General features: G+C 42.6%; 1 long non-coding RNA gene and 1 pseudogene across 2 annotated transcripts in view; one reads left to right on the top strand and one right to left on the bottom strand.

Moving 5' to 3' along the window:
• Nucleotides 1-5,410: 5,410 nt before the first annotated feature.
• LOC148004274 (uncharacterized) overlaps nucleotides 5,411-23,714 on the top strand; it is a 48,663-nt gene continuing 30,359 nt past the window's right edge. The window contains exon 1 of one of the 2 annotated variants that reach the window (XR_015627360.1): nucleotides 5,411-5,742. This is a non-coding gene — a long non-coding RNA (uncharacterized LOC148004274). The remainder of the gene's footprint in view (nucleotides 5,743-23,714) is intronic. The other variant, XR_015627361.1, reaches the window with a different exon arrangement.
• LOC148004275 (heat shock protein HSP 90-beta pseudogene) lies at nucleotides 12,224-14,421 on the bottom strand (annotated as a pseudogene).

The raw sequence follows: 23,714 nt of genomic DNA, 5'->3' as shown, positions 1-23,714 counted from the left end.
TATTTTACAGGGTTAGTATATTTAATTTAGTCTAATGTTAAATTTTATCGCTTTTATGACCCAGGCAAAATTTCATAATACAAGTTAACTTAAAAAGTTACAAGTTGATGACAGGTGCTAGTAGTGCATGCCTTTAATCCCCATACCCGGGAGGCGAAGCAGGCAGTTCTTTGTGAGTTCAAAGCCAGCCTGGTCTACAGAGTGAGTTCCAGAGAGGCCCTGTATTGAAAAACAAACAAATGAACAAAAAACAAAAGTAAAAACAAAAAGGTGAAAAGTCAAACCCTAGGAACATTTGGAACTTTTTGTAAAAATTACCTTACTGTTTCCTAAAATACATCAACTTACATTGCCATCTTTAGTGTATAAATATACTTAACAGAACCTTCCTCTAAGAAATGATACATTACCAAAGATTAGGGGAAGCTGTATGTAACACAATTTACCCTTTTAGCCATTTTAAATATATATTTCAGGGCCTTTACACATCCATACCCCTGGACAAGACCATTGTTACCCATTTCTATAAATTACTTATCTCAAACAGAAACTCCATGCTTATTAAGCTACTGCACATTCATTGGATCACAAAGTATTTGCACATACAAGGGGCTATACAGTATGTGCACATACATGGAACCCCACAGTATTTATACATACAGAGTAATGTACAGTATTTGTATATATCAGGGATCACACAGTATTTACACATACATGGGATAATATATATGTATACATATATATAATATATACAGCATTTACACATAGATGGATCATACATTATTTGCACATACATAGAACCATATAGTATTTATACATATAAGAGCTTATACAGTATTGGCACATAGATATAATCATACAGTATTTGTACATATAAGACCTCATACAGTATTTGCACATACAGGTCTCCTATACTATTTGCACATACATGGGATCACACAGTATTTGCACATACAAAGGATCATACAGTATTTGCACATACATGAAATCATCTAGTATTCATGCATGCATGGGATAAACAGTATTTGCACATACAAGGGATCACACAGTACCTCTCTTTGTGAAATTTGTTCAAGGTTCATCTACATTGTGGCTTCCGTGAGCATCTCCACCCTTGCCAAGGCTGAATAAACTGCATTGTATGTGTACACATTTCCTCCACACACTTCTTTGTCCTTGTATATTTTCCCATACCTTACAGTTACTGCGAACAGTGCTGCTATGAGCGGTAGTGTGTCCATGTCTGAGTCTCTAGCTTCAGGTCTGTTAGGCAAATACCAAGAAGTGGATCACCTGGCAATTCTGTGCTTAGTGCTTGAAAACGTTGTGCTGTCAGCGCTTAAGTAGTTCTTTCCTTTTGAATACATCATTTTGGTGCTAATTTCATTTTTTCTTGTTCGAATGTCACTTCAGCCGCATCGCTTTGCTTGTTTGCCTGTGCATCCTCAGGTCGAGTCCTCAATTTATTGACCGCCCTTTCTTCTCGCTTTCTTTCCTTAAATACAAATGAAACTTGGGGCAGACATCTGTTCATTTTGCCTACAGAGAGTCTTTCTCTTGGTGCACAGATCATCCCTCCAGAATTGCGATCTTCTGAGGGCTGGCTAACCCAGAGAAGCATAGCGCATGCCTGCATTCTCTGCCTAAGCAGACAGCCCTTGGAGCTTGACTTTTCAGAAACGTGAAACTAGAATTAAAAAAATGCTAGAAGTCACATCACAACACCTGAAGTTTTCGGAAAATATTCCCAGAAACTAGAGTTTTTCCAGGTTGACATCGGCCCGCTGGTTTTCATTCATACCAAGGCCTATTTTTAATGTCACCCATTTTCAACTCTATTTTATATAATTATAACAAGGCTTTATGTGTACAAATTAGCAGCAGTTGATTTCTGTTGCTTAAGTCTGACTTAATAGGATACCTATCTACATCAATCCATAGACAAATTTTATAGTTTCCCCCAAATTTATTTATTACTTTTTTTTTCCGGAGCTGAGGACTGAACCCAGGGCCTTGCGCTTGCTAGGCAAGTGCTCTACGACTGAGCTAAATCCCCAACCCCTATTTATTACTTTTTATCTTTATCTTTGGTGATTTTTTTTTTGAAATTTTCAATTTTGTGCAATTAAATTTTCATCGATTCCTTTAAAGCTAAAATATTTGTTTTGTCCAGCCTCACAATTTCTTCACTTTCTGGTTGGAATACAACTAAATCGCTCCAATTTATGCCCAACTTTCATCAGTCTGAAATACACGATTCCTTTCTGTTTATCAGTGACAAGCGACTTCCATGGCTAACACATTTTTATAGCTCCTGCTCTCCAGGTCCCTCACTGTGCTTGATTCCACGGTGTAACCCGTACTTTTCACCTATTGAGAAAATCTATCCCAAAGCTCCCAGGAGAACAATTCTGCATTTTAGAAAGCAGCGGAAACATTTAAATAGTTCTTCTTTTTATTTCCAGTCTTCTGCCCCCCTCCCCCGGATAGCGGAGCAAGAATGAGAATTATACTGGTGGTTGGAGAGGCAATGAACTACTGGAAAGCCATGTGTACGTCAGGGGCAGTGGCTACGTGGGAGAATGTGGAATTAACTCAGGGTTAGTGACAGAAACTCATCAGTGGCTCATCCTGAATTCATGCTACGGGCGGGCATTCTTAGCCCGGATGCTTAACAGAGACAGGCAAAACTACACACGATAATGGAGAAGCTTCTCACCACAAACAATGTCAGGTAGTGAGAACCTCCAGCAGGTCAGGGCAGAGCTGCCGAGCGAAACCCAGCCCGGCTGATCTCTTTATACTTCTGCCGTATCTGAAATACTACTGTGGAATTTTAGGGCTCTCTGGGACAAGATTTAAAAACAACAGATTTAAAAGAGGAAGAAAGAAAAAAAAAGACATACCACCATCATAGTCTATGCCCGGGGGGAGTGTGCTGACAATAGCTTAAATAACACAGCTCCCTCTGAGGTAGTTTTAGCTGGAACAGTGATCAAAGGACCTGAGATGTCCTGGAGGAATTTTATACTTCAGAACACGTGGAAATACTGGTCAGGGAGGGAGGTGTTGACAGAGGCAGAAGTAACTCAATTGCTCTAAAATCACCTGTGTTGTCATCCATTCCCTGGATGAAGTGATGGCCACCAACAATTTACTGTGAGGCATCTTCACAAGAAACTTGATACCTTTCAGGAGGGCCATGGTGCCCTGATCCCACAAATCAATCCTACTCACGCCAACCAGGGCACCCGGAAAACTAATAATAAATACACATTCGAAATAATTCCCAAAAGACTGGGAGAGGAGAGCAAAGTTTAAATCCAGTGAGATTTCAGGTTTCCGAGGTGTCGATCAAACGGGACTAACACAATTAAAAGGGAGAGCGGAGAATATTTCGTGTCTTAAGAGCCTGACAGAGGCCTTTGTTTGTGCTCTCAGCCAAAGAACTGAATGTTCCATAATGTCACTGAAGAAAAAATGTCATCTGGTGGAATTAATGGGTGATACATTTAGAGCAAGTGGAAGAAACCATTACTGTGTGCTACATTTAGACAACCTGTGAAACCCACTGCCACAGGAGGTTATGAAGTTGAATGCACTGCGGTTGGATTTAAATGGAATGAATAACTTTATGACTAATAAACGCCAGTTCCAACTCTTCACGCTAAGATAAAAAGGGGTAATCAAAGCGCATATTTGAGAGCCCAGGCCAGTTGCTGCAGGGATCGGAATCAGGGCCCTCTCCCTTGTAAACACTGCAGTATAATTAGCCATAGAGAAACCCAGGACATATTTTCCACCTCTCTGCCAACTAGGCACTGCCCCCTACAGAAACAGTGTTTACTGGCTGTCTGAGGGAAGGCTCCTTTGGAATGAAGCGTGGGGGTTGGTCATGGGGTGATGGGTAAGCCTTCGCAGCTCAAGGTACTCTGTACATTCAAGGAAGCAAGCAGGATATTCCTCTGGCCTTGCCCCTGCCCTGGGCTTCCGTCCTGCTCACAAGAATGGTGAACAGGCCCTCACGTTCTCCCTGAGTGGAGATTCACTTCCTGCCACTCTGTTCCATGTCTCAGGATTCTCAGTGCCTGCTCCAAGTTGTCACATTCCCCCATCCCAACCAAATGCGTGAATCATAACATATGGGAACTCCCTCGACTTTTAGTCAGGGCGTTCAAAAATCAAAAGCCTTGATGATACAAGAACAAAAATATGTGCATAACCCAGTACAGAACATTTAACTTCCAGAAACAACTGGGCATTCTTCAATTTTTTTCGTTTATGTGTATTTTTTGTGTGTGCACACACACATGCATGCACACAGGCACACCCCACACACACACACACCCACACTAGAGGAAGGCATCAGAGCCCACGGAGCTGGAATTACAGGTGGTTTATAAGCTGCCTCTATGCATACAGAGAAACAAACCTCTTAGCCACTGAGCCATCTCTCTGCCTAGCCCTGTAAACATTTCTTACTTATGCTAATTAGAACTAAATCACAAGTGTCCTGCACGATGTAAACATGTGCAGACACAGAAAACTAGTCACAAGACAGTGAGGAAATTTAATTTCCCAACAGGCCATATTTTGTTCTCTGGATCATATCATAATGTTATATGATTTTTTTTCTGATAACTCTGTGTCCAGTCAATCAACACGAGAAAGAAAAATTGAATGGCCGTTTATTTTCAAAGCAGAAAACTTTAGGCTCTATATTCAATTCCAAACAGAAGCTGAGCACAGATCTGTAACATAAATGTCAGGGAAGCTGAGACAAGAGGATCTCAGGCCTGGGTCGCACAGTGAAATCATCTCAATGACAACAAATAATGAACTGGAAACCTAACTTCTTAAGTTCTGTTCTTCCCATGTGAAATTAGAAAGCTATTTTTTTCCAGCATATGTTTCATAGCCTGCATTTCTCTGTGAAATAGATAATGCAGCCTTGAATCCCTTCAGTGTAGTCAATATTTAGCTTTATTCTGTTTCATAATGGACAACAGATGCTCCCGACTATAAACACTTCCAACTTTAGTCCAGTTTTATATTTAGAAGAACTAGTCACAAGACAGTGAAGAAATTTAATTTCCCAACAGGCCATATTTTGTTCTCGGGATCATATCACAATGTTATATGATTTTTTTTCCTGATTAACTCTATGTCCGATCAATCAACACAAGAAAGAAAAACTGAACGACAGTTTATTTCCAAAGCAGAGTTTGAAGTTCAGAGAACCACGGTGGTTGGAATGAGAGTTTGAGTCACGAACACACGGTTTTTCATACAGTTCCTTGGTATAACTGTTTAGGAAGGATTAGGAAGTATAGCTTTGCTGGAGAAGGTGTATTCCTGGGGGTGGGCTTTGAGTTTTAAAAAGACTGTGTCATTTCCACTGTTCACCATTCTCCTGACTGTGTCAAGATGCTAGCTCTCAGGTAATGTTCCGGGGCTTCCTGCCTGCTTCTCTCTTCCCTTCGTGACAGAGACTCTAACCCTCTAAAATGAAGCCCCAAAGTTAAATGCTTTCTTTTTTTAACTTGCCTTGGTCATGATGTTTTATCATAGCCATGGTAAAGCAAGTAAAACAAGAGCCTTGTTTGGACTTGAATAACTGCTTCGCTTTGGTGTTTGGGGACATTTTGTGACCATGCTGGGGAGAGACACAGCTCAGGACTGAAGTTGACATAAAAGGCAAAGAACGGGGACAGAAACGTTCTGTGGCTTTGATGAGGTGATGTAAGTACAAGATCAAACCACGTTTTGTTTTTTTTTTTAAATCACTGTACTTCTAGAGTTTCTAATTGTGTATGTTTTATTTGTGGCAAACTTATATGTGCATTTTATGAAGTGTCATAAACTTGGTTATTTTCCAGAAGTGTGTTAGACTACGTAGAAGTCCTGTCAGAAGCAAGAAAGATAATAATTAGGCTTAAGAGAAGCTTTGCTCAGTGGTTATGACCATGTCTTGATTTTGTAAATGACCCAAGTTTGTCTTGATATCTGTATTAGGTGTGTCACGACTGCCTATAACTCCAGTTTTGGGGATCCAAACCCCTCTTTGGGCCTCTGTAGGCCTTTGCACACATGTGTCATTCACACACACACACACACACACACACACACACAGAGACACATACACACACAAAATACACCTAAAAACAATCATTATCAATTTTGAGACTATAATAAGGGTATCAGAGAACAAGTGGTTTCAAAATACTTTTTCAAGATGTAGCTGAACTGGCAGTTACAAAGTGAGGCTAGAGTTGGGGGCACAGTGAGGAAGAGTGAGTTCTTGAAGATTAGCTGAGCCCTAGAGCTGGTGCTATTCTGAGGCTCTTGCCAATGACTGTGGCCTCAGGTTTGAGTTTTAATTGGCTTTGTGGGAGGAACAGAAGCCAAGGCCAGGAATCAGAATACAGAAGAAAGTAGGATCTGGAATAGGTGAAACAAGGTCCGCTTGAAGCAGGCTGCTCTGGGGAAGCAGGCTGCCCTCAGGAGGGATCCACAGCAATGTGACCCACGGAAGCAAAGACACCAGGCTCGGAAGCAAAGACAACCGACTCACCCTTCTCTGTGGAAGCAACAGAAGTAAAGGAAAATTGCCCTAGAACTTGTTAAGCACAAGCTATGTGTCTGTGGGCTTCCTGCTGAAATGCATATTGCCTGGAGAGCCTAAATTAGACATTGAAGTTTTGTTTTAGTTTGTTTCTTTTTATAGTTCTTGGAATTGTACCCAAGTCCTTGCACTAGATAAGCTAGATAAGTGCCCTACCGCTAAGCTCCCAGAAACTGAGTTTAAACAGATCCCAGATTACTAATGACATAGGTACTGACTGTGGTTCATGAAGAAATGCACTTTAAACACTGGCATTGAAATAATGTTCGCAAATTTATGAAATGACAGTAAAAAGAAATTGCTTAACATGTATGAAAATAAGTAACCAGGAACAGAAGCCAGGTTTCTCTGTATTTCTGTAGAAGTCACTGTATATTAATAAAGACAAGACACTGCCACCTCTTTAGCAGATGGCCAAATACCTGCAGAGAAACCTAAAATAGAAAATACTTACATGAGAACTCTGCAAAACTCAATGCCCATGCGCTTACCTTAAAACACCAGAAAGAAGAGAGCAACACAGATCTTGAAAATCTAGGAGTAAAATAACAAAAACAAATACACAAAAAAACGCACTGTTGTTGACAAAAACAACAGTGGTTCTGTGAGACTGATGGCTTTGGGGTTGGGGATAAGCAAAACTGAGTTAGAAAACAAAGAGAATGCAAAAACAGATACACTGAGAATGGAAGGCAGAGATAGTAGGCCGAGATAAAAATGGCAAAAGGGATTTATAAGTTAATATATATTATATATTATATTTATAAGTTTATATATATAATATATATGTATATATAAATCATTTGGAAATAACTCATTTGGAAAGTTCACTGAAGTGAACAAAATATTTAAAACTTTCCTAAGTGGACTCAAAATTGGTCAGGAAGCAGCAAGCAGAGTCCTCATAGGTCACCTTCCAGGGACAACAGAACCTGATGGCTTCCCAGGAGGGTTCAAGACAGAGTCCAAGAAAGAACTCCAAACCTGAAATTTCACTAGCAAAAAAGACATTCCGGACAGAGCAGTTATTTATTTAATCTCATTTGTTATCAGAGCAAGAGGAAAAGATAGGAACAAAACCAACACAATCATTACTGCAAGAGCAAACATAGGTAGGCACAGGCAGACAGACAGACAGACAGACAAATTGCAAATTAGGAGTCTGGTTATTAGGCTCAGTCAGTAAGGTGCTTGTGGATCAGCCATAAGGACTGTAGTTTGGTGTCAAACACCTATGTAAAAGCTGGGCATGTAGGCACCTGTGTGTAATCTCGGTGGTGGCAATTCGGTGAGGAGGCATTCTGGGGCTTGCTGACCAGCCAGTTCTGCTAAATCAGTGAGTTTCAGGTTCAGTGGAGCAGGATTCAGGTGGCAAGTAACTGAGAAAGTGACCCCAAGTCAACCTGTAGCCTCCTGATACACATGCACACACAAACATGTGACCCTGTATACAAAACATACACATGTACACAGCCATACGAAAACAAGAGTTAATTGAGCTCATCAGTGTAAAGACAGTAGACCACCACGAAGCAGGTCTATTCTAGATATAGAAGTTAATTTAATGTTAGAAATCTGTAGTACATCAACATGTGAAAGAAAGAAACAATTTCAGGAGGCTACGGAATGAAAACAGTTGATAATATTTAGAAGTCATTTTAGAGACAAATTCTCAGGGAACAAGTTACTAACGGGAATTTCATTGACCAAAATGTGTGAAAAGAATTTATAGCAAGTTGGTAAGTTATTGTAATAACCTCCAATATAGCCATTTATGTTCAATTCTGGAATTATTACAGTATAATGAGAAAGGTGTGAACTCTAAGGATTGGAAAACAGTTATTATTATTATTATTATTATTATTATTATTATTATTATTATTCAGAGATAATAGTGGAAAAGCTGAAGGAATTCTTCCCAATGTGGAGATACTAGAATTGGGCTAACAATAATTTAGCGAATTCACCAAATACAAGATTAGTAAGTGATAATCTTAACATTTTTGTAAAATATCAGGAAGTAGCTATACAATTAATACTTTAAATATGCTATTCATCTAAGTAAAAGTGAAAAAAAGAGAGCTTTTAAGTTCATTTTTAACCTATTCCTTAACATAAAGCAAACAGAAATCTTAGCTATCATCCGAGTAGAATTTCAGAAGGGAGAAAAGGTAAAAAGAGGTCTTTTAAAAGCAAATCAACAACTGGTCCATCTTAGACCCCACTTCTAAACGACAAGGTCCACATCCTTAGACCTAAGCCGATTAATGAGTATCTCGCTCTGCCTCTGCCACAGACACATGCACACCCACCATTCCCATCTGTAGCAGGAACAGTGGGTGTCCTCTATGCAAATGCTGAGGACCAGCCGCAAAAGCAACTCCTGCAGGAGGACCTAATTGAGGACTGCGTTAGAGACCAAGGATTGCTGGTGCAGACAATGCCAGCCAATCAGGAACTGCTATTTAGAAGCGATGCTTTCTTGGGACCAATAGGGGTGCAGGTGGACGGTATTAAAGGAGCTTGCACCAGTGTTTCTCACCGGCACATAGAGTCTGTGTTATTGACTCTGTGTAGTTCAGGGCACAGGCAACAACCAATGACTGACAGGAACTCATAGTCCTCTATCTCCTCCCTGTCCTCTCCCGGTATCCTGGAGAGTTTGCACTTTCCACCCCTCCGCCTAGTTCCTCACTGTCTTGGACTTCCCAGGAGAATGTAGAAGCAAGTGTGTGGAGTTAATTTACCATTCAAATTTTTTGTTTATTTATCATTATTGTTGTAAATGTTGCCCATGAAACATGTAGGGGAGGCCAGAGGACAATTTTAGGTATTGCACTCTTTCCACCGCGAGTTTGGGGGTTAGAAATCACAAGGTCGGGATTGCTCAACAAGCACCTGGACCCACTGGGCTTTCTCACCAGCCCACGGTTAACTAGTTTTTTCCAGACCTCTGTTAGGACTTCCCAAAAGCTTAGGTCTGGTGGAAATAAGGGACTTACAGGGAACTCAGGACCTCACAGAAAAACCGGGTAAATCAAATACGTATTTGGAAACTACAGGCAGACTATGCCCTTTTGGCCGCAGGGCAGACGGTTCTGATGAACTCTAACCAGTAGACCGCAACCACACTGATTGGCTGAGCTTGGACGCCAAGCATGCCAGTGAGTGAGAGTGAAGGATACTCCATGGCTTCAGGAAGATGTCAAAATACTGTTTTGGGGGTGCGATTAAATATGACCTTTCTCTCAGAAGTAAGGTAAGGGAGTCTGAGGTGCCGTAGTCGTAGGATGTCCGTGTTCTTGCATGTAAGTTCGCTAGGCATGACAACAGGGATAGTCAATCCCCTTTCTACCCTGTGCCTGAGGAGATATGGGAGCAGCGAGCTGCCTTTCAGATTATCTTTTCACACTGTTGGCTCTTGTTGTGCTGCACAGACTCCCGATATTACAAATGGAACCCAGGGTGGATATGTTCACAACCACGCAGTGTAGAAATACTTTTTAATGATGAGCTTAAAAGATAATAGTAAAATAAAGGAAAAGAAAGGAATGGTCTAAAGAGCATCACTAATTTAGGCAGTGGATCCATTAGCTATAGCAGAACAAAATTGCATTCTAATTGTTTGCAAAACGTGTAACTCAGCACAAAATCAAATTTCATCTTCAGGTCTTCATCCCTGTGTCCAAATCCCTCTAAGATTTCCTTTCCATTTAAATCTTGCCCTTTTCTCGAAGCCTATCAGGAGGGCTTTCTAATGGACATTAAACACTTTCAATCTTCAACAATTAGTCTTGTTCTTATGACCACAAGGCTAGAAAGTCAGACTTTGTTTCTAAACTCATCATAAAGGAACCCTGTGTTCTTGGGACGTGCCCTACCTCTGCTTTGTGAGTGAACACTGTCTATAATCAGAAAGCAACAATCTGATCTTTATTGCCGTCTTTGGAAGTAAAGGGATGTCTATGGGGGAAAAAAACCTAAAGGAATCAGTGTGTAGTAGTCCAAAATTTTTAATAATTTTATTATTGTAGGGAAGTCGTGCTTGCCAGGAGGAAGATACGTTGGGTGAGGAGGGACCACATTGAACCCTTCCAAAGCGCTCTGGACACAGGATTAGCAAGGGCTGGCTTACGTCGTAGTGGGACTAGGGCAGCATCAGAGAGCCATCAAGTGCTATAATTCTGCTTTTTAGTAAAGAGAGATTCAAATATAACAGCTGAAGGCTCACACTTAGCACAGAGGTGTCAAAAACAGCCAGGGAGCCTCAGACCCACAGCCCAGCATTTTGCTGGTTAGCCTTCTCCCACCTCTGGAGTAAAATAAAAATTCAAACAAAACAAAAAACAAAAACAAAAGCAAGCAAAGGCATGCTTCTGTTCTGATTTTCTTCATTTCAAAAATTACTTTTGGGTTTGTAAAAGTCCACTGTGTCTTGAAAATCTGTACAGATTTGTTTCCACTGATAGTCTCTGACCACACAACTTCAGCGAACCAGCGAGGGTTGCAAAAGCATTTTGTGGCACGGTGGTGGTGAGTGGAACAATTAGCTTTGTTACAGTAACATAGTGACTAAGACTTCTGTATCTTTATGGTGAGGGTCTCCAAATGCCAACCGAAAATAGGACCACTGCCATTTTGTATTAGAGACCAGGTAGAATATGATTAGATTTTAGAAAGGGATTATGTCTTCAACAAATGAAAGAAATGACAAGTCACTTAAAAGAGTGACAAGACCTTTTAAACGTCACAGGCTAGGTGTCCATTTTAAGAAGCCGATAACTCATGAAAAGCATAAAATAAAACATTCTTTTACTTAAATCACATTCTTGGCACTTCGCTAAAAGGAATGAAATGCTGTTTTATTTCTCCCCAGAGTAGCTTATACCCTACGGAAGACTGTCGCTGAAAATGTCCGGCATTAACGCTGTATCAAAAATCCTGTTACAGTCTTGTGTGACCTTCAGGGGAGAGTCATTAGGAAAGGCTTCAGACAGGATCTCGTGTTTGAAACACACGAAGGTTTGATTGTGTCATGTGCCAGCCCATGACTCCACACAGTAGAAACACAATAGCGTGGCATTCCCCTTCTCTTCTGAACATTGAAAAGTATCTTTTATTAAGCTTCTCTCAAACAATTATTCCCAGGAAATAAACTCCTCACTCTCTAGTTTCTCCAGCTGAGTTAATGCATTTCTTTTCGTTCTTTCTTTCTTTTTTTATTTACTGTTTTGTCAGCTTTTCTGTTGAGAGTGTTTTGTGATTCTGACCATTTTTTTCTACACCTCCAATTTGGCTAGAAGCCTCTTACAATGCCTGTGTCTACATTTCCCTCTAAAGAATCATTTATATTGTTACGTATGATTCACATTCCCTTTCATGCCTCCCTCCCCTTTTTTGTATAAAACTGCATCTTCTTTATTTTGCATACTTTTAATTTCAGAACAAAATAGAACAAACAAAAAACCACAATACAGGACATCCAACCCTGCTATTCTGGGAGGGGATCTTCCTGCCTTAAGGCACAAGGACAGGATAGAGATTCTTGTAGACATGAGCAGAGAGCCAGGTGGGTCAGGGCCTTAAGTCAAGGCTGTTGGGGGAGCCACAGGGATACTATACAGAGGGCAGGGGCTTCCCAGGAGCCTTTAATCCACTTCTTCCATGAGAGAGGCATCCTCATCACCCTCCAGTGGGGGATCTCATCGGGAACAGCAGCACTGGGCTCTTCTGCAGTGACCTCATCTTCATCAATGCCCAGGCTTGTTTTAATCATGCGGTAGATGCAGTTGGAGTGGGTTTGGGGGTCCTCAAGTGAGAAGCCAGAGGAGAGCAGAGCAGTCTCAAACAGCAGCACCACCAGGTCTTTGACAGCTTTGTCGTTTTTGTCTGCCTCAGACTTCTGCCGCAGAGTCTCCACCATGGGGTGGTCAGGGTTGATGTCTAGGTGCTTCTTGGCCATCACGTATTCCATTGTAGAGTTGTCTCGCAGTGCCCGGGCCTTCACGATCTGTTCCGTGTTGGCTGTCCAGCCACAGGTGCTTGTCACAATGCAGCAGGGTGAAGACACAAGCCTATTGGGGATAGTCACTTTCTCAACCTTCTTGTCCAAGATCTCCTTCATGAGCTTGCAGAGGTTCTCAAACTTTGCCTTGCTCTCCTCCATTTTCTTCTTTTCTTCCTCATCCTCTGGTAGCTCCAGGCCCTCCTTGGTCACGGAGACCAGTCATGGAATTCCTTGAGCTGCTGCACACAGTGCTCATCAATGGGCTCAGTCATGTACGCCACCTCAAAGCCCCGTTTCCCACACACTCCACAAAGGCAGAGCTGGCCACTTCCTCTTTGCTCTTACCAGAGATAGTAGATGGACTTCTGTGTCTCCTTCATGTGAGACACATACCCTGACAGGGAAGTCATCTCATCTCCAGACTGTGAGTAGCGAAGAAGCTCAGAGAGGTGGCGACGGTTAGTGGAATCCTCATGAATTCCAAGCTTTAAATTCTTGGAGAATGCCTCCCTCATAAAATTTCTTGTAGTTCTCTTCGTCTTCAGCCAACTCAGAGAAGAGCTCAAGGCACTTCTTCACAATGTTCTTGCAGATGACTTTCAGGATCTTGATCTGTTGAAGCATTTCTCGGGAGATGTTCAGGGGCAGGTCCTCAGAATCAACCACACCACGGACGAAGTTGAGGTACTCAGGTATCAGCTCATCACAGCTGTCCATGATGAACACATGACAGACATATAATTTGATGTTGTTCTTTTGTTGTTCTCAAAGAGGTCAAAGGGAACTTGCCGGGGAATGAAGAGCAATGCCCTGAATTCCAACTGCCCTTCTACAGAGAAGTGCTTGACTGCCAAGTGGTCTTCCCAGTCATTGGTGAGGCTCTTATAGAATTCACCATATTCCTCTTGAGTGATGTCATCAGGATTTCTGGTCCAGATGGGCTTCATCTTATTCAGCTCTTTCTGGTCAATGTACTTCTCCTTGATCTTCTTTGTTTGCTTTTTCTTATCTTTGCCGCTCTCATCCTCCTCGTCAGATCCCACATCCTCAATCTTAGGCTTCTCCTCATCCTCCTTATCTTCCTCCTCTTTCTCCCCCTTCTCTTCCTCTGCCTCATTATCACTGATCTCCTTCTCTTGTTCCTTCTCCAGGTAGAGGGTGATGGGGTAGCCTATGAACTACGAGTGTTTCTTCACCACTTCCTTGACCCTCCTTTCCTCTAAGTACTCTGTCTGGTCTTCTTTGAGGTGAAGGATCACTTTGGTACCCCGGCCAATGGGCTCACCATGGTCTGAACGAATGGGGAAGGATCCACCAGCAGAAGACTCCCAAGACACCAAACTACCCAATCATGGAGATGTCTGCACCAGCCTGGAGAGCCTCCCTGAACACCTTTGTACCAGACTTAGCAATGGTTCCCAAGTTATTTATGAGGTCAGCCTTGGTCATGCCAATGTCTATGTCCACCAAAGTCAGCATGCGCTCCTGAGGGGTGGGGATGATGTCAATCTTTAGCTCTTTCCCGCTGAACAACTTGAAAGGGTGGTCAGGCTCTCATACCGAATCTTGTCCAGGGCATCAGAAGCATTGGAGATCAACTCCCAGAGGAAAATCTCCTTGTTTGAGTAGAAAGTGTTGATGATGAGGGACATCAGCTGGGCAATTTCTGCCTGAAAGGCAAAGGTCTCCACCTCTTCCTCTCCATGGTACACGTCCTCCGGAATCTTGACGAGAAAGCCAAGTAGTAGTACAGAGAGCATGGTGGGCCTGAACCACGTCCGACTTGCACTGCAAGCCTAGGCTGTGTGGGGGTGACTCCATGCCTCCCCCCCTTTTTTTTTGGTTCTTTTTTTCGGAGCTGGGGATCGAACCCAGGGCCTTGCGCTTCCTAGGCAAGTGCTCTACCACTGAGCTAAATCCCCAACCCCTCATGCCTCCCCTTTCTATCTCTTTAATTTTATTCCTATTTTTTGTAATATTTCAGTACTTAAGTTATTCAAGAACTTGAAATTTTTACCGACCCTTGCCAATAAGATGACTCAGAGGGTGTGCACTTAGCAGACCAGCCTGGTGCCTTGAGTTTGGTCCCCAGTATTACATTTGAGTCTCTCCTTACTAAAAGGCACAGTTACAGCTCTTGGCTTGAAGATGCTCTCAGACACACTGTTCTGCCACCACTGTCACATAATCCAGGCTTTCCTAAGCCTGTACCCAGAGCACTTCAGATGGGTTCAATATGGTCCTTCTCCACCCAAAATTCTTTTCCCCAGCAAGTGCTGCTGTAGGAAAGGTCTGGTAGGCATGCATGCAAGTGTGCATAATCATAAATCATGCTTTGTAGGGCTGGGGGTGTGTTATATCTGTTGGTACAAAGCAGCTTTGAGCTGGTGAGACCTTAACATTAAAGGGATTAAAGCTTGAGTTGGTATGAGCTGACAAAACAAGAATTAGATGTAAAGTTAACCGATGGAACGCTCAAGAAAACAAATAGTCAGAGAGAGAAATGAGAATAACTGAGTACGAGATGCTTGCTGGAATTGTTTCCAACCCAGCTGAGAAATGTTTCATTCAGTATCTCTAGACGTAGAATTAGCACCAATTCCCATCCACGACTTTAGGATATGGCAACAATGCCTTAAGTGGAGATACTCATCTTTTAAACTAAGTATTATAAGACTGAAAACTTTTTTTTTTGAAAAATGATTGACCCTAGCACCTGAAAAACATACCAATATTAAAAATCAGGAAGATCCCTTAAGTCTCAAGAGGCAGATTTTTTTTTCTGAGCATTTTAGTGAGATAATTACTTTACAGGTCTGAGCATCACAGGTTAAACCTGACTGGGAGTTCTTTGGCAGGAATGAGGTTCATCCCAATGTGCCCTTAGTGAGGTGCAAGTGGTTCTTATAACCCAGACGTAAATATCTGAGTTCCATTCCACCTACACCATGGACCACCCATGGTTTCCAGACTGAGAGTAGAGCTTATACAAAATGAAAAGTTTGGTCCCCACTCTAGAGCTACTAGTCCAGAAGCTGAGTGATGTTTAGCAGTAAGCACTCCAGCTGACTCTCATGCTCTCCGAGGTTGAGAGGCACGCACCTACCTTACAGTCGTTCTCCATGTTCCCTAGAGCACACTCCATTCATCTCCACTAGTGGATTACTTCTGACCTTGTCTGCACGGGGCTGGGGATGCTCATTACTTAAGTTCAAGGTTCTTACTGACGTCACTGGAAAATTTGTCTCTGCTCTGAGAAGTCACAGGGTAAGCCTGGAAGGTTCAAGGACAGAATAGAAGGTTGGTTTCTCTTCTCTTAGGTAGTTCTGAGAGTGGGGAATGACAGTTAAATATCGGCTTGTTAACACTTTTAAGTACATTTATTCTCCTTTCTCCATCGCCTGCTGTTAAGTATAAAGATTGTTAGCTTCCTGGATAATCCTTTGATTCATATAAGCTGTGTGCATGAAACATAAAAATCGTGGTTTTTTTTACATCTTTAAAGTCTCTAATATCCAACTGAAGTTCCCCCCTTGTTTATAAATTCTTGTATCTCTAGGCTTTGTAGTGTATATTCCGTAACTTTCGGTATTAACAGTTATTTATATACATTTCTTTAGTACAATTGTATTTTACTGGTTCTGAGATGCACTTTCTCATATTTTACTTGTGAGAAATCAGGATTGTCATATTAATTCTTTGTGTGTGTGGTTTTGTGCTTTTTAGATTTATTTATTTATTTAATGTATATGAGTGCACTATGACTGTCTTTAGACACATCAGAAGAGGGTATCTGATCACATTACAGATGGGTGTGAGTCACCATGAGGTGGTTGGGAATTGAACTCAGGACCTCTGGAAGAGCAGTCAGTGTTCTTAACCACTGAGCCACTCTCCAGCCCCTGTCATATTAACTCTTACTAATTCACTCTAAGCAACTGTTAAAGAGATCGAATAATCCTTATAAAGTTAACAAAGCAAATAGCAAATACACACACACACACACACACACACACACACACACACCTAACTGACACTCATATTTAACAAAGTTGAAAGGCATACACCTATTTCGCGATCATTTTCTATGTTCTCAAAAGCAGACTCCTCTCATCAACTGGTAAGCTGCTTCCAGGGTCAACACAGAAGACACAACATCCTGTTTCATATCAAATAGGGTACATAGTTTCATGTGTGTCTTTGTATTTTCTCTTTACCCCTAAATTTATGACTCTATAAATTATATTTCTTCAGAAATTAATTTGTTCTAAATTATGTGCATAGGTAACTTCCCTTTGGGCTAAAGAATGTTGTCCATGTTAGAGGCTTTGAAAAACCACACACATCCCCAGAACCAGACAGAGGGGACCACCTTTGACAATTCAACTAGTTAATACCAGCTTGTGATGGGTCAAAGCAGCCACAGATAACAAGTTTTCTAACTCTTATAAACAATGTAATTCATTATCTGGGAAACATTAGCAACAGACAGTTCAAGAAGATAACGAGATTAATTATCTTTTTGCCATAATCAAAGTGTGGTATCCCACCCTCAGGCTTGTGTGTCTGAACACTTGTCCCCAGTTGATTGTGCTATTTGAGGAGGTTTAGGAGGTGTGTCCTCGCTGGAGGAAGTGTGTCACCATGTATGGGCTTTGAGAGTTTAAAGGCTCTAACCACTTCTAGCTGGCTCTCCCTGCATCGTGCTCGCCACTTAAGATATGAGCTCTCAGTGCCCTGGTCCTGCTGCCTTGCCTGCTGCCTTTGCCCTGCAATCACAGATGCAAACCCTCTCAAATTATCATCAGGCAAACTAAACCCTTTCTTCTAAAAGTTGCCTCACTTGTGGTGTTTTATCGCAACAGAAAAGTAGCACACAAAAGTTCCACACTCGAAGACTCAAGTTGTTGTGTTAGAATGGCGACTCATCCTGACAGATCACACCAGGCCAGTACACTTCCATGGAAGAGAGGTTTATTGTGGGGAAAGGACAAAGAGGGCGATGGAGAAGAAGGAAAAAGAAAGCAAAAGTTGGGAATGGTCTGCCTTTTATTTGGGCTGTGACATAACCGCTCGCACAGTTGGCACAAGTAAAGGTGGATGCTGGGAATGTATGGCGGTTGCCATGGCAACAGATGTGTGGATCCTTGTCGTTTATGAGTGACATCACCTTCATCACTGGATTTGGAGGTAACCTGTGACCATAAAGCCTGACTGTAAAGCCAGTTCCTGATGCCAACACAAGTAGTCTTATGTTGGCCAAAGACAGACCACACACAGCAGTGGCCCCAGAAGGAGCGGAAAAGTCCCCATCTCCTGGTGAGTCCATGGCCATCTCACTGAAAGCAGGGTGTTTGCCTGTTTGGGGTAAAGAAACTTACTCTGTCATCGTTAGTAAAGAACTACTTCATCTGCCATTCTGTAAAGTGTCTGATGTCTGACGATGACGATGAGTGACTCTCAACTAGTATATGTATCAACTACAGCTTGTTGTTATTATAGAATATATACTTCATACTTACAAACAGGGGAAAAGATAAAGTACAAAGTAGCCTCGGGGGTACTCTGGAAGTGCTAAGGAAGGTCTCATTGTAAAAGCTGATGTCAACCTTAGGAATGTCTGTTGTCCCTGACGGGCATCCAGTGGCACAGTGGTAAAGGTGGAAGATGGTGACACTGAAGGTCCTGAGCCCATGTATGTGTAGTGCAATGCATGCTTTTGTATCTCTGATTTCATTCAAGTAATAAATTAATAATAAATAAATATTAAATTTAAATGTATGAAGAGCTTATAGAATAAAGAGCCATGCAATATTTTTGTACTTTAAGCTAAGGATTAAAGGTTAAAAGAAATGTAAAAGCTTATAAACTGAAAAACTTGCAAAGCTGCAATGTGTGCTATTTTGGTACCTTGTGGAATGTTGTTTGAACATCTGGCTCTGGAAGTAGAGCTGATGTTGGTCTCAAAGTGTGTGGGGCTCGGCTGAGCCCCTAACTCTGTGAGGGGATGAGACAATAACAGCAAGACGTTCCAAGAGTAAAAACAGCTGGAAGATGAGCCATTTCCAACAGTTACTATTGCTCATTCATGACATAGTACTGCCTCCCATGGAAAAGAGAAGCCAGAAGTTCAGTCACAAAAGGCCACCCATCCTTAGAGAGGGCAGAGATGACCATACTCAAAGGGGAGCTCAAGAGGACTGCTTCAGTTTCCCCAGTTGGTTGTTACTGGATGCTACTGTCAGATCTAATGATGTTCTCTCTCTCTCTCTCTCTCTCTCTCTCTCTCTCTCTCTCTCTCCCTCTCCCTCTCCCTCTCCCTCTCCCTCTCCCTCTCCCTCTCCCTCTCCCTCTCCCTCTCCCTCTCCCTCTTTCTCTCCTATGTGTTGCTTTGCCTCCTCCAAGAGGACACTCTGCCTGGGACTCTCTCCATCTAGACTCTAGCTGCTGCCTTAAGAGAGCTTCCCCAGTGGTTTCTGGTGGACATTTATTATCTCTTGATTTCCTGATGCTAACTTTCAGCTGTTACTTGTTCTGTGTCTTGGAAGCCTCACCAAAGAGACTTCAGTGACTGTCTCTAAGGCTTCCCCAATCAATTTCTACTAAATACGGTGAATACAGTATTTGATGATGTTTTGAAACTTGTCTGTCTGTCTGCCTGCCTATCAACCTATCATTTACTGTTGATTGTTTTACTTTGCTTGCTATGACCTGATAAACTCAGTCACTCAAAACCAGATAGACTATTCTCCGGACCATGCCAATGTCTCAGAACAGTAGGTTCTATCGTGTGGCCAACGGGCATAGCAGGCTGACCCACCTAGGTTTGCATGTGCATAATCTACACTGTTTCTACAATGGCGAATCGCCTCCTAGCACATTTCTTAGAGCCCTTGTCACTAAGCAAACAAGACCATTTTACTCCCCTAAGGATACTACCCTTCATGGGGCAAGAAGAATTTTGATTTACAAATCTCATTGTGCCACGATTCTCACAGAGAAGAAGAATCCCCATACTTTAAGTCAATAGGCACGCTGTCAATCATGAGGTTTCAGAGAAAATGTACTGCCTACGTCCATGTTGATGTGGAGCATCTGATCCTGGAAACACCGAGATGTGGCAGACCATTAGGATGAGAGAGGAGAGAGATTGCTACTCTCCTTTGTGTCTCCTTCCGTATTTCTCCTTAACACGGTGATTTAGTTTAGTGCGGCAGTATGTACATGCGTTTAAACATCGGACTGTCTGACTAGCTGCACGAAGTACACTCGTAGGTCCTTATAAGCGTGTGTGTGTGAACCCAATGCCATTCGCCCCTCCTTCTTCATGCTCCTGGGATTTGGAGCCACTGGCTGGAAACTCAGCACCTTGAGTCATGATGCAGCTTTAAAGATGAGGGGACTTGCTCAAGACGGCAGAGCAGTCAGGTTGAAAGAAGGCCCTGCTTCTGCTTGCCCCATAGACATGACAGCACTGCCTACATTTCAGACTTCTTAGAAGAGAAGTAGGAATTGCTCTTCTGGATATATGCACCTCGCCCTATCTCAAATAGAATGTGCATTAATTCTGTTTTCATATTACCTGATATCAGGTAGGAATACCTATAAAGGTATTATGGTAACTAGAAAGAAATATCTCTTGTATTAAGTTATAATTTCCTCCTGATTTGGGCATTGGTTTCCTTTGTGTCTTGTAGGTCTGTTCATAGCAACTCTGGGGGGAAAATGAAAGAGGGAATTCTACAGAATTGACAGACATCTTAAGTTAGATGTATAATCAGTTAGCTGGATCCTTCTCTCTCCTTCTTATATTTAGTCAAATTCTTTCAACATCGTGTGCAGCTCATCTTATTCTATGCAGATGTAGAATTCAGCACAAGTTCAATAAATACATTTTACATGTAAGAAACAGAACGTATTTAAGTTTTCATCGCCTGAAGCCTAAAGACTAGGAAGCATAGAGATAAAAAGCCATCTAGTGTATGAAGAGAGGCTGAGCTGGGCTGCTTTCTTCAGGCAGTTTCCTTCCGGTGTAACAAAGCCTTCCGGTGTAACGAGCTCAATGGCTTTTAAAAGCAGATGCTTGTTACCCATTCAGACCCTGGTGGGCTCTCTGGATTTCTGCTGACTTAGCTTTAAGATGCAGCTTAGTCCAGGTCCACACCACATGCCTCTCAGCCTTCCTACGTCACACTACCCTGAGCACACCTTTCTCATCCTAGAGTCAGGAGTAAAATCCACATCTGGCCTGTGTTTGTATCACATCTCAACCCTCATTGACCAAAGCAAATCCTGCACCATAGCCTGAGGTCAAAAGGAAGAAAAGGAAGAAAAGGATACCTTCATCCTATGGATACTGTGGATACTCAGTATTAATATAAGAAAGTCAAGAATTGAACATAATTATTCATCATGCCACAGTTCTTGATAAAAATCCCATTAGACAAATTTGTAAATTTGTGACAGTGATTTTACCTGATATGTATTGAAGCAGTCCAAGTGGCCAGGCAAAACAAATGCCAGACAGTACTGCGCGTGCACTAAAATTCAAAGAACTAGAATGTGGAAGGACTGGGGCATAGCCACATTTAGATATCAGTTAACCAGTATGTGGTCAGAAAGTAGAGGGAGCAATGAGAACCAACGAGGGAATGAGAATGAAAAACCTACACTTCCATCCCAAGAAAACAGCTGAGCAATGACTCAGTGCGGACGAATCTAGAATGGTATCATTTTAACCCTTCCTTAAAGGAAGTTATCATTACTCACATGGAGCGATCTCTTACTGGTTAAGAGCACTGACTGTTCTTGCAGAGGTTCAATTCCCAGCAACTACGTGGTACCTTACAACAATGTGTAACTCCAGTTTCAAGGGATCGGTGTCATTTGGTGGCCTCTGTGGACCCTGGAAACACATATGGTGCACAGGCATACATGCAGACAAAACACCCAAACACAGAAGACTTTTAAAATTTATCATTATTAGTTGACAAGTATTTCTGTTTAGAATCACACCTCTGGTTTTTAATGAAACTCATTGTTTCATTTGTGGGAATTTATTTTGACAAAATCCATCAGCATTGCTTTAAAATAGTGTAACAGCGAGATGAACAGAAGACTAAGTCTTCCCGGGTGGTTCAGTAACATCCAGAGAAGGAGAAAGAAAGACACGAAGCCTAAGAGTAACTAAGATTCATCAGAGGGAATTTTGTAGTTAGAGAATACCAGTTAAGTTTACGGTTTTAAACTTAAACTTTACTGGTTCTTTCAGAAAATACTTTCAAAAATAAACAACATTGCATTTTTAAATAAAAAATAACATAGAAAACAATTCTTTATGGTCCTCAATTGGCTGGCCTGGGAAGGCCACTACCTACCATTGTTGAAGGCTGAGCTCAGTGCCTGCCTGCCCTGGCTGAGGTACCACATCCATCACATCTGCATCCAGCACATCTGCATCCAGCACATCTGCATCCAGCACATCTGCATCCAGCTCATCTGCATCCAGCACATCTGCATCCAGCACATCATCTGCATCCAGCCCATCTGCATCCAGCACATCTGCATCCAGCACATCTGCATCCAGCACATCTGCATCCAGCACATCTGCATCCAGCACATCTGCATCCAGCACATCATCTGCATCCAGCACATCTGCATCCAGCACATCATCTGCATCCAGCACACCATCTGCATCCAGCCCATCTGCATCCAGCACATCTGCATCCAGCATATCATCTGCATCCAGCACATCTGCATCCAGCACATCTGCATCCAGCACATCTGCATCCAGCACATCTGCATCCAGCACATCTGCATCCAGCACATCTGCATCCAGCACATCTGCATCCAGCACACCATCTGCATCCAGCCCATCTGCATCCAGCACATCTGCATCCAGCACATCTGCATCCAGCCCATCTGCATCCAGCCCATCTGCATCCAGCACATCTGCATCCAGCACATCTGCATCCAGCACATCTGCATCCAGCACATCTGCATCCAGCACATCTGCATCCAGCACATCTGCATCCAGCACATCATCTGCATCCAGCACATCTGCATCCAGCACATCATCTGCATCCAGCACACCATCTGCATCCAGCCCATCTGCATCCAGCACATCTGCATCCAGCATATCATCTGCATCCAGCACATCTGCATCCAGCACATCTGCATCCAGCACATCATCTGCATCCAGCACATCTGCATCCAGCACATCTGCATCCAGCACATCATCTGCATCCAGCACATCTGCATCCAGCACATCTGCATTAGCACACCATCTGCATCCAGCCCATCTGCATCCAGCACATCTGCATCCAGCTCATCTGCATCCAGCCCATCTGCATCCAGCACATCTGCATCCAGCACATCTGCATCCAGCACATCTGCATCCAGCTCATCTGCATCCAGCACATCATCTGCATCCAGCACATCTGCATCCAGCACATCATCTGCATCCAGCACATCTGCATCCAGCACATCTGCATCCAGCACATCTGCATCCAGCACATCTGCATCCAGCACATCTGCATTAGCACACCATCTGCATCCAGCACATCATCTGCATCCAGCACATCATCTGCATCCAGCACATCATCTGCATCCAGCACATCTGCATCCAGCACATCATCTGCATCCAGCACATCTGCATCCAGCACATCTGCATCCAGCACATCTGCATTAGCACATCTGCATCCAGCACATCTGCATCCAGCACATCTGCATTAGCATGTGAGTGGTCTCAGGATGACAGGCAGAGAATGTTCTTTTTTCTTAGTTGAATAAAGAACCAGTGGTGGCTGCGGTGGAACAGGAAATGAAGAGAGATGGTACCCAGTGAGCTTACGCTCAGAAATCCTAACGGGAGTATCACCTGAAGGTGTCCAGAGCCATTCAGAATTTCAGGTCGAAAAATGACAACAAATAATGCTGGTGATGTGAACGGAGAAGGGCCCTATAGCCCTGCTGCTGGGAAGGGGAATTCACTGAGGCAGGATGGAAGCGTTTCTAAAAACTAGAGACAGATCTATCAGATGAGCCAACTATGTCACTCCTAAGACTCCATTCCCAAAGGAC

Source organism: Rattus norvegicus, chromosome 8, assembly GCF_021556685.1.
Source record: "Rattus norvegicus strain SHRSP/BbbUtx chromosome 8, alternate assembly SHRSP_T2T, whole genome shotgun sequence".
NCBI lineage: Eukaryota > Metazoa > Chordata > Mammalia > Rodentia > Muridae > Rattus > Rattus norvegicus.
The sequence above is the reverse complement of the archived record's forward strand: the minus strand, read 5'-3'. Positions and strand labels throughout refer to the sequence as shown.